This window comes from Topomyia yanbarensis, chromosome 3, assembly GCF_030247195.1.
Source record: "Topomyia yanbarensis strain Yona2022 chromosome 3, ASM3024719v1, whole genome shotgun sequence".
NCBI classification, from domain to species: domain Eukaryota; kingdom Metazoa; phylum Arthropoda; class Insecta; order Diptera; family Culicidae; genus Topomyia; species Topomyia yanbarensis.
Genome location: NC_080672.1, coordinates 71,506,799 through 71,523,018, shown reverse-complemented (window position 1 = coordinate 71,523,018; position 16,220 = coordinate 71,506,799).

Here is a 16,220-nt window from a genome sequence, read left to right as displayed (position 1 = left end):
CCGCCTATGTTTTTGGTTGATTTAGTACAAATATTACCCAAACTCAATGATTTTTCAATGATAAATCAATGAATGTAATATTAGTGAATAGTAATAAAAGATAATGGCATGGTGGGGCAAAAACAATGTCGATCTCGGAATGTCAAAATCACGAGCAGCACCACGTAAAGATATTCTCATTGCATCGCAGCAATTGCTCGATGAATACTATATTCATAACGTTTTTGCGTCTTTCGTCTGTAATTACGAACTATTATGCTAAAATCAATAATAAAAATTCATCTTAATTTGACAAATGAACAATTTCACAGCAAAAAAAAAGAATTAAAAAAGCGGTCAGATTTACTCCACTATTTAGAGATCGGATTGGCCACACCGCATCATTTTTCTTTACAGTGCAATCAAAAAAACACAAGAGTTCAATCAAAGAATCTAAATCCACTACCTTTTTTATGCGATCACTTTAACAATCAGAAATATCCTGTAGTCAATTATGCACAAAAATCAAATCAAAAGTAGTAAAAACACACTAGTTGTCGTTTAACCGTTGTGTGTCCGACGCGGTACCCGGGTACCTTTTTAAGTTTCAATTAATTAAATTTCTATGTTTTATTCATAGCTGGAAATTGATACTTTGTGACATCTTAGAACTTCACTAAGTCAAGCTTTTGGGTTAATAATATTGTTGATATAGTAAGGGTGGGAGTGAGGAGGGACTCCTGAATTTTTTTACTACGTAACAGGCCGACGTGGGTACCCGGGTACCCACAAAACTAAAATGCCCGTAACTAAGGTAATATCCAACCGATTTCGAAACTTTTGGCCGTTTTGGATTCAGGAACTCATCCACTTTTGGACTTGGTAAAAATGAATCGGGTTACTTCATTCGGTTCTCGGGAATCCGGGTTTCCGGAAGCAGGTTCCAGTGCTGGGGTACTATTTGCGAACTTCAATGGAATACTAGCAATATGGGTATCAAAATTCTTGTAATTGTATCAGTAGGCTGTATCTCGTGGTTTATGAACCATATGGTGATTTGACCCCGGAACGGACATTCCGGAGCAGGTTCCCGTTGGGCCATGAGTGGCCATTCCATTCCAATTGCATTTTTCAAATTGCCATAGGGTCCCGTAACAATAAAAAACAGACTTCCGAGACAATTTGAAGAGTTTTGACACTCACATTGCTAGTACATTATTAAAATTTACAAATCATATCCTAGTACTGGAACATTACTCCGGAAAATCCGGATTACCAAAAACCAGATCCATTATTCCGGTTCTATTGTACAGAATCAAAAAGTAGACGAGTTGCTGAATCCAAAATATCTAAAAGTGTCCAAATCGGTTAAAGGAAGCCATAGTTATGAGCATTCCAATTTGTGGGTACCCGGGTACCCTCGTTGGCCTGTTAAAGGTGTTTTTTTGTTGGACACATAACTGTTAAGCATCGCAATGTAGACTAATAAAATGCTATGTCAGGGTTATGATTATTTTCGATGCTCTACACGATAACACTGATATTAGTTTGCGTAGTGCTACCGATTTTCGGTAACAGAGGGGGTCGGGTTTACCCACACGGTCGGATTTGCCCCACCTTACTCTATTAATTTTTTTTTCTATTTGCCTTGATGTCAAAGATAGTTACAGGAAATTTTATGGGGATTTTGAAAAACCTATTGTTGTTGCTGGAGAAATGCGAATAACTTATGAAAAGGTTGTAATAAAATAAAATAATTGTGTTGTTAAAACAAAATTTAAAATATCTCAAGAGCTACCACATTTCAGAAATTTTGGGTTAAGAGCATTTTGAATTGAAATGGCGTTTAGAATCGAATTCAAGAAGAAAATTGTATTATTGACTGCAAATAGTATGAATTATAAAAATATGTCAAATGTTTTTATTAGGAAAACTTTTTTAGTGAAAGCTTCTTAATAATCAAAATATAGAGAACAAGTTTTTTCATCTTTAAAATAATAAATTTTCGATTAACATTTTATAATGGGGAAACGCGAACAACTTTTAAAAATGGCATAATTACGGTAATCAATTTTTTTTTGTTGGAAAAAAATTCCGAATATCTCGACAACTATTGCATTTTGGAAGTTTTTTGTTAAATGCATTTTGATTTGAATTGATACGTACAAAATTTGTATGTCAATTAGTATGAAATTTAAAAACATGTATAAAGTTATCGTTGGAACAACTTTTCTCTCGATAAATTCTCCATCATTCAAAATGTGTCTCTTTGTTGACAAAATATAAAAAAAAAATCTGTTTTAATCCACCCAGTGGTGCAATTGTGCCTTTCTCATTTATCCAAACTATGATTGAATGGCTGGTTATGTTCAATATAGCAATGTCTATTTCATTCTTATTACATTTGATGAGCATATATAAGTGCACGACTGACACGAACCTGATAAGCAACATGTCGATACTTGAAGCAAACAAAAATATAATATTTATATAGCTTAATCAGCGTGAGTTCAATGCTGTCTTCATGTTAACTTCATGGTGGATAAGGGACGGGATATAAGTAGTAGGAGGGGGAGGATGTGTCGGGAATCAACTTATTTTAGTATACGGGGTGGATGAAGGGATAGTATAAGAGGGTGGGGGTGCAACAGGGGGGTGGGTTGAGAGGTGGAGGGGTAGATGGAGGGTTCAACACCGAACTTCATATTATACCTTCCATTTGAGACTAGGTTAGTGAAATTTGGTTCAGTCGTCACCGAAGTGGCTTTAGATCTGGAATTTGCCCGGAACCCCGGAACTTCCGGAATTATCGATAGTGGACAATACATTCCAATAATTTTTGATTCGCCATCAGTAATCTAGGCCTGCGAATCGAAGTAATTTGATGTTCATTTCAATAGATCTTGAACCTATGAGGTATTACGATTGTACCGGTTTATATGAGAAATTCCTATGAGACCCTATAACCATCCTATAACTCCGGAACCAAAAGTCAGAACTGAACGAAATTCAATAGCAGTCAATGGGAGTATTATATCTTTCATTTGAAATCAATTTTGTAAACATCGATTGAGGGTTTGCTGGAAAATAGGTGTGACATTAACTCGGGAACTTGGCGAGTTCCCAGGGGGCATCAAGATCCGTCATAGGTGACCAATGTGGTCAAAACTACTTTAATTGGTCATTAGTGATCTAGAAATCCAAATCCAAGTAGTGTTGAACTGTTTGAATTTGTATTACATCATTCGGACATCATAGGGTTACCAGTTTATATGGGAATTTGCCCTGTGACCACACTCTTCAACCCGTAACTCCGGAACCGGAAGTCCGATCAACTAAAAATTCAATAGCGTCGTATGTAGCCCCTCGACTTGCTCAGTGGGTGGTTGGAGGGGGATTATGCTCTCTACTGCTGGTATACATTCAGGGTTTTAGTTGTACTCACTACGGAACTCATTCACTTTGGGAACAGGGGAAACCGGACCATCAATCGCTGCTGCAACCAAGGTGGACAACTAAAAAGGTAAAGCAATATTTTAATATGCTCAAAAGCGATACCGTGAATGCTCTTTCAGCGGAAACATCCTAGGACGAGGACTGACGACTCCTTTCGAGTACGGAAACCGATTCAAAGTAGTGGTGTTATTGTACGGACAATGTTATACGAGAATATACAGATGGTACAGAAATTTAATTTATACATACAATTTATTACCATACCCTAACTAAACTTAATGCTATGTGACGTCACGATTTAGCTACTTGCGGATCTTTTTATCTGGTGCAGGTTTACAGTGGTTGTGCGGCTGACTATTACAGCCATGGCAAATTCTGGTGGTTCTGGGTTCGCTGGTGGCAGGAAAACGGTCCGGAAATTTGAAGGCGACAAACCTGCCGACCTCGTACTTGTACACCGTCAATAACAATGGCGGTGTTAGCACACTGGCGGAGTTGCCAAAAATGGCGGCGAATCTCCCCAGCGCGTCGGATCTAGGGTTCTTCAGCAAGGACTCTCGGTTCTCTAATCGGTTCGCTTTGAGGATTTCTGTTTGGCGTGCTTCCTGCGAAGAAACACTTCGGACGTAGTCCGAAGCCAGAGAAAAAAAGGCCCGCTGTGGACCTGCACAGCGCAAATTAGCATATACTAAGGTGTTTCGAAACCCTATCCCGCACCATCTTTTAACCTGTTTTATGTAGCATTTTACCTTTTTAACTTGATTTTAATTTCTATGTGATTCGTGCTTTTCAATTTCTTCGTTTTTGCTTCGTTTTGTGACACTGTTAAAATACATACAAAAATTTACAATTTGTTTTATACTAGGACAATACGCTACCACTATTTACTAACCGTACTATAACCGTTTACAATTAATGTTTATATGATAACTTTTACTTTTAATCTAATCTATCTGTATCTAAAACAAAAAAAGAACATTATTCACACAATACACCACTTAAACTGTACAAGAAAAATCACATTGAATAATGGGAAAAAAAACCGCGCGCACTTCTGATTTCCTCGAATGTCGAGAACCGAAAGAACTATCTTGGCGACCGCCGAGCCTAACTCAGCTCGGATGATACCGAAAAACCTCATTTTTTGCGATATCATCCGAACTGACATTTAAATTGTCAAAACCTTGGCAGCCCTTCCAATGGCTGCGACAGCGATGGATAGCATGTTGCGCTACGTTATGCTCACACCGTTGTGATGAGACACCTTGGGTGAGCGCCTGCAACCCTTCTGCGTGAGTGACCCACCCGTCTCAGATGACAACCTGGACTTGGAAGGCCATCACTCACCCATTTTGATGTTTTACACAGAGTAGGAGGTAGGGATTGGGAAAGGGAATGAGCAAACCTAGCGGCACTTATCAATTTGGCAAAGCCAACTAACAACTGTCGTAACCGGTGGTTACACGTATTGAATACTTTACGCTGGCGTCACAAATGAACTGAGTGTTCATTTTTGACAGTTCGCTTGTACTGTTTACATGGACTTAGAAAAATTCTTTGCGATTTTCTTCGAGCGAATCTAGTCGTCCACAAATTTTTCTAAGTCCATGTAAACAGTACAAGCGAACTGTCAAGAAAAGTGAGGTTAACTGTGCCAGTAAAGGACCTAATGGGAGCGTTATACCGTTCATTTGATCAGCCGTTGACCGTTCAGCCATCTCTGAGAAAAATGAGTGACATTATTTGACACACACACATACATACACACATACATACACACACAGACATTTTGCGATCTCGACGAACTGAATCGAATGGGATATGACACTCGGCCCTCCGGGCCTTGGTTGGAAAGTCGATTTTTGGAGTGATTGCATAGCCTTTCTTTATATGAGAAAGACAAAAAACATTAAAAAATATCCTTTTGGAATTGAAATTTTTAACATCAATTTTTGTTTTTGTGGAAAATGACTACATTTTTTTCAGTGCATACTTTTTTGTGCAGAAATATTCAGTCCCAGTAACTCATTCTCAGTAATCTAACAAAAACTACAAGGGGCAGCCCTCTGGGGTTGCACGAACTGTAGACGTAGGACTATACTATTTAATTTAAATTTATTTATTTTCTTAGCACATTTAGAGTAATAGTAAATCAAATATATTTCTTACGTACAGTTTAAGCACAACCAATCAACATCGAATGTTACATATTGAACTAAACCTGCTTGGTTATCAGGTCATTTCATTTGTAGTAGGTGATCGAATCCGATTAGACTTATTAGAGAAGATCTGAAGAAGGATGACAGAAAACCGTGACCGAACTAATATCAGGAACTAAATCTTTATGGCATAAATTTAAGGTTTTCAATAGGGGAACCCGGGGCAATTCGGACCTACCTAAGCAAATCGCCTTTTAAGTGGATAGATGTGAAAAAAGTTACCGGTCAAAATTCCTAATTGTTAGTTTGAAACCTCAGCTACATTTTGGTACCATAAAAGGTTCATTTGCACCACTCAATGGCAGCGCTAGGCTACGATTTGCAAACCTCTACGTCTTTTCAGCCTTTTGGCGTAATTCGGACCTCCCTACGGGGTAATTCAAACCGTCATTTTTCTTTAATTTTTTTACAATAGAATTATGTTTACCTATGAATTAGTTAAAAGAGACAATCCTTAAGTAGCAAAAAAATAAATTGCATTACAAAAACTAAATCTGGTATGTCATAGCTGTCGATTGGCGGCCCATGTATTTTCTTTGCTATGGCGTGTGCAATGGTGTGCGCAGCCGCAAGCCGCTGAACGGTGGTTGACGGAATAGGGGGTCTGAATAGCCCCGTAAGCTCATATCGCACAAAAGTGGTGGGTGTCTAGAAATATCTCTGTTTGCACCCAAACAGAAACCGTTCCATAAAATAGGAGCCTCAAGCTTTTCAAAACACTTAACTTTTATTTTTGCACTTTTATTTGTTGCTTAAATCACGATTTTTCCATTATAATGATTTTTGTTTTGAGAATGGCAAAACAACGAAACACGTTGTATCTCCTTTGCACAAAGAACAAAGAATCAACTTTAGCTCTCAATATTAATGTTGCAGCATAGCGGTTCCACGAATATGTACAATAGTTGGAAAGTCTTGCTATTTTGTGAGAAATCGAGGGGGTCCGAATTACCCCCACTGTCTTAATAGTCCCGGGTTCCCCTATTGTAAAAACTTTTCGATTTTGTGTGGTAAAAAACCCGGACCGGTGAAGAAAAATCAAATTTTAGACAATATAATCACATTTCATGTATAGACCAAGCTTTTTAGTTAAATTTTGCCATTATTGTATCTTTCCAAAAGTAGTGGTCGAAACTATAAATATACAAGAATCAAAAAAATATATATGGACTTAGACGCGTTTTTGCAACGGTTTTCCGAGTGACAGTGTATTCATTCATGAATAGGCTATGTAGCATGTAGGAGAAGGTGGGGAGTTGTGAACATAGTTTTGTTTTCGGGGCATAACTACCATAAACATTGGTCGATTTTGGAAATTTGACCTGGTATTTGTAAAGGACACCGTAATACATCCGCAGGCTGAAGTAATTGAAAATAATCGCTATCTTCTTTGAGATACGGCAGAATGCGTATTGTGAACCATCGCAAAAAGTAGAAGAAATTGAATATTTTTGCGGTTTATTTTTATTAAGGCTATAGAAGATAAACTAAAGATAAGATGGAAAAGTGATCTGATTCGCAAGGCGTAGGTGACAACATTATTCGCGCCAAGCCACCTCAATTCGCGGTTGCGGCAGGGGAAATTAAAATTGTGGTAGAATCCTGTTCTTCGCATAAAACTTAACCTTTTTATATCATAATATGTATGAGTCATCCCTAATTTTCGAATTATAATACTGTTCATTTTTGAAAAAAAAAAACTATAATCAACTGACATGCATAGTTCACAACTCCCCACTAATGGTGGTTCATAACTCCCAACATAACATATCTTTGAAAAATACGTATCTCCATCGACACACTAAAGTTTCATCCAGATTTGTTTTTGTCAATGAAAGCCAATTGCCCAAGGAATGTTTTGTACTAATTTACTTTGAAATCAGCTACATAACAGGACTCCACATACCATAAATACAATTGAGTAAAAAAAACTTGTTGTTTGGTCTATTTATTCACCAGTTACCTGAACACGAAAAACATGAGTTAATGAAACACTTGCTAATGAGAGAGTGACGTTATGACAGTCGAAACATTTAAAAGTAGTTACCAACTCCCCACCATCCCCTACCTATTAGCAGAATCAAAATAGGATAGGCTGAGTGGAAATGAATCACGTGAAGTGTGAATGAATCAATGAATTGATCGAACGTAAATAATAAGCTTTCGTTGTGCTTTCCATCGATCCGCGTAAATTTGTTGCTAGGAAAGTTTTCCTCTTTGCGCAACGAAAGCACAGATTGCTATCATGCAGGTTACGCATGCAACCGCTAACAATCAGGGATGCCACATTGAAATCTGTGTTTCGGTCAAAAATATCTTTTTACCATCTGTGATAACTGAAACAGGAAAAAAATCTGTGATAAATTTCCGAAAAAATCTGTGAAAAATCACAATCTTTCCAAAAATCTGTGAAATTTTCATCAAAATACCAAAAATCTTCCATCTGTGAAAAAGAATCTGTGATCAAAAATTGTGAAAAAAAATCTGTGACATTGCAGAAAAATCTGTTAATATGGTAACCCTACTAACAAATTAGCTATGACTACCTACACATTCGCCTCAAACATTGAACCCAAGCGTACAAAGCAAAATGAGTCAACGCTGATGATGATGGGAAGAGCGAAAGAGACAACTAGTACCACGACACTATGTTAACCGTGTTTGCAAATGGAGCTCGAATGTACAAGAGATTTTGTGTGCCAATAATTGTGTTCGAGATTGTACGTAAAAGTGTGTTGAAAACGAGCACAACACAAAGGAAAGCATAGTATTCGAAAGGACAAACTCAGTCGCGTGTTGGACGGTGCTGGGTAGCGTACCTGCACAGCCAGTGTAACGGACTTCTAACTCAGCTACACTGGCTGTGAAAACACACAGCGCAGTGATCTGCTCTGCCTTCCGTTCAACAGGCAACTGAGCTTGTCCGGCCAAATCCGTTTTTAAATAGTCGATGATGACGTCATTCATAGAAGCGTAGCGCGCTAGGTACACAAATCCGTCGTGCCTGACTTGGGAAGCGCTATCTTCTATTATATTGCCTTTCTTCATAATAAAATCACTATTCAGCATCCCTCCCACAAGAATTATACACATAAATTTCCGCATTGATGGTCCGTGTGATTTGACATAGGATTTAGTCCCGTCAGCTGCGATTAATGCTGGATGGAATCGTTTCTGGATTTTCATTGACGGAAGCAAAGAGCCCATAACCCCTCCCCCCATGCTTCAGTAAATCACCAAAATTCAATCATGAATCGAGAAACACATCTCCATCTCAAATTTGCGAGCGGTCATCCTTTGTAAGAGACGCATAGCAAGAAATATCACTTGCCTGCTCTACACTTGCCTACCATTAATTTCCGATGATTACCACCACACAGCCACGCGATGCCAAAATCCGGCAGACTAATATCATTTGACTTAGATCACGCCTTTAACCGTGTAAATCAAAATTTTCTGATATCTGTATTGCGAAACATGCGTGAAATTGCATATCACTTCTTGAAAAAATAATGTCTGCATCATTCTCAAAATTGCTCACCAACGGAAATCTAAGTGCTGAGTTTCCGATAAAACGTTCAGTTCGTCAGGGTGATTCGCCCAGCATGCATCTTTTCATTTTATACCTACACCTGCTGCACAGTGTTTCCAACTAGACAAAAACGTGCTCGAAATTGTTTTGACCACTAAAAAACGATTTTCGAGCTATAGTGTCTTCAGCAAAGTTTGTCTATAAAATATTCGCCATTTTTTAAAGTATTAGTTTGGTGATTAATTTTTGTTTGGATATTTATAAAAATAATAAAAAAAACTATATTCAGCTAAGTTATAAGGAATATAAGAAGAAACAACTTTGCTGAAGAGACTATGTATCTATCTTTTGATTTTAATACACATTTGTGGAGTTTTCTATGATACACCCCTGAAAATCACTTTTTTCAAAATAACTTTTCGGGGTGATTTTTTAGAATTTCAAAATGCTCCAAGATTTTGTTCGGTCTAAGAAAATACACAATTTTTGTTATACATGTTTATTTCTATCTCTTATATCTGTAGAGTTAACGAAAGTTTTAGTGCCAAAAAAGCAATATTTTGGTATAAAATAACACTTCAATCCGCAAATTTCCGCAGACAAAGCCATTCGAATCTATAAAGAAAACGCGATCAAATCCAGGGATAACCATTTGTCGCATGCTGTCTCTTGCATGCAAAAACATATGTTTAAAAAACGACTATAAAACCCTTTTACAAGGCCAAATTACATCACACGTTTAAGGGTAAAGGAGGAAGTATGAAGCATGTGGTTACATGTTGGACAGGTAGGAGGGGGAGGGGTCTCTGCTCCGATCCTTTTGAGTTAGTGGTGGCATATACGGTCATAGTCACGAACGGTGAGAAATTAGAAGCAATCAAACGAATTTTCGATGATTTCGGTCGGTATTCAGGAGCTAAACCTAAACATAACCACATGTTTATTTTTTGGGACAGCAACGAGAAGCGTTAAACTCTAGATGGCCTAAAAATAAGGATTCTGTAAAAATTTTGGGTGTCACGTTTTTCAATTCTCTCAAGGAGAAAATAGATTTCAATTAAAACGAACTTTTCAAGAATACGTGGATGTTTAGGTCGAGAATACTCAGCATCTTCAAGAAGATGGCAGTGCTTTATACTTATATAACCTCAAGATTGTGGTTCATGTTACCGATTATTAGTATACCGAACGTTCAAATAGCCAGAATCACTTCACAGCTTGGACGGTTCATTTCATAACGCGATAAACATGTTACGTAACGATCTAGCTTACTCTCCCTCCCCTATATGTCACAACATGTAACAACTTGTCGTACTCCAACCCCCCTAAACGCGTTACGTAATTTATGAATGGTCCCTAATGCGCGATGAGCATCAAACCAATACTGCCCTTTTATGCAATTCTGACGTTAGCGCCAATAGGAATATTTTTCAGGAAACCAATTTTTGTGTTTCGTGATGTTTTCAAAAGGACGAATAATGTTTCAACTATCTGTTCTGTACAAAATGTGTACAATCCATCGTAGATAATAGCCAATTGCTTAAATTTTCAATTTTTGGCAAAAACCTTGTAAATTTTAGCTAACGTCACTTTTGCAAAAAAATAGCGATTTCATTTCACTGTTTTTATGCAATTCTGACGTACGTATACAAACCAAAAGTACCGGGTAAAACGTGTCGTATATTATCAACCGTTTCAACTGAACTATCTGCAAATGATTATTACTTCCTTCAAGTTTCCGAGGTTATATGTGGTGGTCTGGTCAGATGGTCGGTTTGGATCTATACGGATGTTCCGTGGGATATGTCCGAGGGCCATTCAGTACATTTTCATTAATTTTCCAAAGTTTAGCTGCAAGTCAGGCATTATTATAAAATGTATAATGTATATTTTATCCTACATTTGAACACTATAACTTCATTTTGGTATCATTTAGGCCTCTTTCAGGCAACGTGGAAGCAGTTCTGGGCTGGAAGTCCTAGTGAATATGGAATGCGCTACCCATGTTTGTGAAACATTTATACTTGAAGATAGCTGCCATGCGGCACATTAATGATGATCTGCAGACATGTAAAGTCATCCAGAAACACGGAGAAACTTTACAACCTATTCGGTGATTCCGGATTCCTTTTCAACGGACACATTTTTAAGTGAATATTTCTGTCACGCGGCACATCAAGGTGCACCAGCTCGGTTTTCTACGAACAATGCTATCACATGTAAAGTCATCCGGGATGAAACGTTTTTGTTAAACATTTCTGTCATGCGACATATCAAATAATATCAACTCTATAATTTATGAACAATGCAAATTCAATGCCAAATAGGGACATTTTATTAACGATTCTGGAATATGGAAGTTCCGACCAAACAATTCTAGTAATTATTTCTGTCATGCGGCATATCAAATTCTGTGATGTGTGAAAAATATTTGAAGACATTTGGATACAGTGTTCCACTTAACGACTGATCCCGGTAATTCCGGTTTCCCGCCTCTTTGGTAATTTTTAGGGAATATTCCTGTTACACGGCACATCAAAATACATCATGTAGGTTGTCTATAAACTATTCAAGCACATTTGAAGTCTTCCTAGTACACGGTTATTCTGGAGTAGATTGCATTTTTAGTGGATCAAGCGTGTCGAATAACAGGTGTATTCAGGTACAAACGTTTCACAGGTAAGAGTTACTCATTTTGAATCCACCAAGATGGTTTTAAAATTAGTTTATAGCCTTTATATATACAATTTATTAATGTTCATGTTATATTAATACCTGTTTTCATGCTATACTTTGAAAAATTAATGAAACTGGCTTAACATTGTCTCGGACTCACCCCATGAAATTTTCGTATAAATTTGGAGCCGGATATGTAAACAGTTCAACTCACGGTTTATGAGACTTGAATAAATTCCATTTCATTTGCAGGTGTTTTGGTTGGAATTGGTTTTGAAATTAATTGGTTGGGTACCAATTGCGCAACAGCGGTCAAGGTTTTGAACAAAAGTTTTCACCAAGATACATTCGTACATTATTGTGGTATGAAAAATACATGTTCAAAAAGACTAAGCTTGCTGCTTCAAAGAAGCATTCAAACTTGCACAGGAGACTTCTTTATAAAATATAAATAGTTAAAAAAAAATTATCGTGCTAAAAGAACTAATTTGAATACCACCCTAGCATAAATATAACACCACCCTAGCCATTTATATCACAAAATGTTGCTTATATAGCTCCCAACATTACTTATGATACAATAGCTTAAGAATAATTTTTTTGCCTTGTTAAATATATCATCAATACTATATTGCACCGGTACGTCACTTTGGTAAAAAAATGGCGTCTACGTCACTTTGTTTTTCTCGTTTTAAAAGGCCATTTTGCATAATTTTTTAAAGACAATTACACTGAAAGACGTGGATTTTTGTGGAGAATTCAGAAATATGAAAAAATGAAATTTGACCAAAGTGGCGCTTACGTCACTTTTGCAAACAAGGGCAGAATACCAATATGCGAATACAAAGTTCCACGTCTTACGGAACGAGTTTACTTGTTGTTTCAGCTGTGGTGCAAATTTGCTATATTTTTCTATTTGCATGGTTGCCAAATATTCATTCCAGTGCAACTCTCACATCTGATAAATAAAAAAAAGAAGTAGGGGAAACATCGGACGGACGGTAGCACTGAATGCGAATAATGGAAAAAGCTATTGCCAATAACAAATATATTTAGTGTTTGCATATTAAAATCGTAATGCAAATCATGGAAAAATTGCCAACTGTTGCAATCATTCATATGTTGATCATTCCGAAGCCCTACAAATGATCACATATGAGCTCGTGTTCAAATATAGTCGTTTGAAATTTACATTAATATTCATCTGAAGGATAATCACGTGGAATGATTGGTATAAAAAAGCTACAAACGGATGATAAAAAATTATTCTTCAAGTCAGTTGCCAGAGTTGTTCTAGAAGAACACATCAAAATGAAACTTCTAATCGTCGCCTCGTTTCTCGTTGTCGGATTAGCTAGTACTACAGCGCTCAGAATTTTTGACCCGTCGCTGTGGCAACCTTGCCAAGGAAACCAACCCCAGCCTGGAAACTGGTGGGACATCTTTATCCCAAAACTTCCATGTATACTGGACCCGTTGAGACCGTTCTACAATTCGAGCTCCAGTTCAATATCAAGTTCAGGCAATGATTCAATCTCATCGTCGACCAATGGTTCAAGTTCTGCTGGTGGTTCCAGATCGTTCTCGGGATCATCTCCTGACGGTTCATTCTCAGCGTCTGGATCAATCAACGCGGGCACCAAGGATAGCTCACAGTAACATTGGACAAAACTGCATTGGTGATGGTATGCTTTGATAACTTTTTCTCGCCAATGAAGTCAAAACGAATCCTTCGGTTTTGTGTTAATTATCATCAATGAACTACCCGAAAATCCCGAGCATCCCATCTGTTGTCCTCGATAAACGCGACCTTCCGGTCCTGTCGGCTCATTTCACAGAAAAATCGGTTCCATCAATCGTTTGCTCACCTCGTAGTAACCCTTAATGAGTAAAGTATCAGTAATTTTAATTTCTATCGTAACGGTTCCTGTTTCCCTCGCCCTGTTGAAACACCGTTTTTCACAAAGCGTCGGTCTGCTGACCCGAAAAATTTCCAGTATTTCCGCACACTTCTCCGCCGAAGAGGACTTACAGCCAGCCGAACCGACCGACCGACCGACAATTTATTGCACTTTTCCAATCAATCCGCGCGCGCAATGTAGCTCGGTTCGGTTTTTGCTTCTCCACTTACTCGCGAAAAGCGTGCATATCCGAAAATCATAAATCGAAAAATTAAAACATTCTCCAAATGAGCAAAACCCAGCGGATCCTTTCATCGCACGAGGACCCAATCTGGCTTCCATCGGGTTTGCCATACCTTGGTCCGGAGGTAATTTCCTGCCTCTCGCCTGCGGGCAGCCATGGATCACGGAGCTGGAAGGTCGATCAATAGCCCCGAAAATCGGTCGGCCCGGCCTGGTGGTGGCAAAAATGTTGTTTCTATACTTTTTTGCGTATCCTTTGCACAAACACGCGTTCCTCGGAAGCCGGCTTTTTAGTGACTGTTCTGTTTTCTTTCATTCTGCGGGACCTCCGTAAAAAAATGGTAACAGATTTTTACGCTACTTTTGCCGCCTGCCGGTGACTTTCGGCTTGAAGTTGCGTGTTCAGGGTGCGCACAAGTTCGCTGAACAGCCAGGCAAAGTAATTCATCAATTTTGGACCTGATTGGTATCGGTTGGCGTTGCATGATCTTCGCTCTTGTACCCGGTCTGACGCCGAAGCAATTGCATCCGAAATATGCACCTGATGCTGCGAGTGTGAGTTTCGTTCCGTTTCGTTTCGAGCTAAAATTGGCCGGCTGATCGGTTAGTTCAAGCGGTTCCCCGTTAGCGTAGCGGACAGCAGAGTGGCGTAGGGAGATCGACGAAAGCGTTTGGGAATACCCCCACCGCGCCGCCGTGCCACTTTGAGCCTCATCATTTCACTGATAATTATAAAGTGAAACGTAAATGAAATACATGCCGCTTGTTTTGCCGACCAGTTTAACGACACAATGCCGGAGCTGAAATTAAGACCTAAACTTCAAAAAACGATAGGTACTTAGAACCAGGGGCAACATTCCCACTCTCGCTAATAGGGATTTGCATAAGGTGGTCAATGGTCATCCTATTGCACACCACTTGGACTACGCCGGCCTACCAAAGTCTTTTGAACTGGAACATCGGAAGGTTTAGTTATTTGCAGATGATAAATTGACGGGAAGTTTTTCGTGCAAGTACTCCGATAAACAGGTCGATTGCATGGCTATTGTAACAATATGAATCCTTCCTTCAAACGGGGTTTGTACATGCCTTAAGAAATCTTATCTTATTGATCAACCGAATTAGTCTGCCCCAACTTGCAAATTTTATAGGTAATTCCTAAGAACATATCAGCATTTACCATATAATCTGATAACAATTGTTTTCATTAGAGGTAAATAGGTGTTTGCCCTTTACACATTTTGGGCATCGCATGACGTGGAAAATTAGGCCCAGCACCACAGATCTTGCCCCTACTTAAGCCTCGGTAAATGGTTCTGATGAGTGGGTTGACTGAAAAGCCAAGTACTTCGCTGCTAATCAACCGCATGCTGCCAGAGCGTACTCAACTCACACGTCACCCGGCATTGCTCATTCTCCCAGTTGTTTCTTTCTTTCGTTTTAGCAATGATTGTTAAACTTGTAATTAAGCGGGCGCACATGCGCAACAATTTCTTTTCGCTGCTGTTGAGGAAGATTGGCTTGGCTTGGCTTGGTTCGGTTCACCCTTTCACCTGCCCCAACATTGCCGTCTTTGGCCACCACCACGGCGATGGAACCCATTTCATGCACAGATCAAGTGTATTTCCGAAAATTCTTTCACAGCCCTCACGCCCGACAGGGGCCGAAGGACGATGCCGGCCGGAGTGAAGAAAACACTTTTTGCTACTACAATCTTCGGCGATGATGATGGACAAAAGGTGGTTGCGATCGGCAATCCAGCTGCCCGCTGTACACCGTAATTGACACAGTTTTGAAGTCAACTGTTTGATGAGTGGCCTTTGTCACGGTATTTATTTTTTCTCCGGCTGTGCACTTGTGTGTTGTGGTCTGACTCTCATTAGCGCATTAAGGAAATAGAAGTTGGAAACATCTAATATATTTAATATAGTAATTAAACCGGCAATTCTTTTGATTTTTTCGGAACACTGCTAAATCAAGTGGCAATTAGTTCCATATGCCAAGTATGAGCTTCTTCATAATTTTTTAATTTAGGAACATCTCTGTTAAAAGTTGCATATTGATTAAAGGTTGGCGGACAAAGTTATTTAACGTCGAAGGCAGTGGCGTAGCCAGAAATTTGGTTTGGAGGGGGTTTTGATGAAAATCGCAATTTTTTGAAAAAATGCTAAAATTTAATATGAGTTTGATAAATTATTGAAAACTCAAAAACAT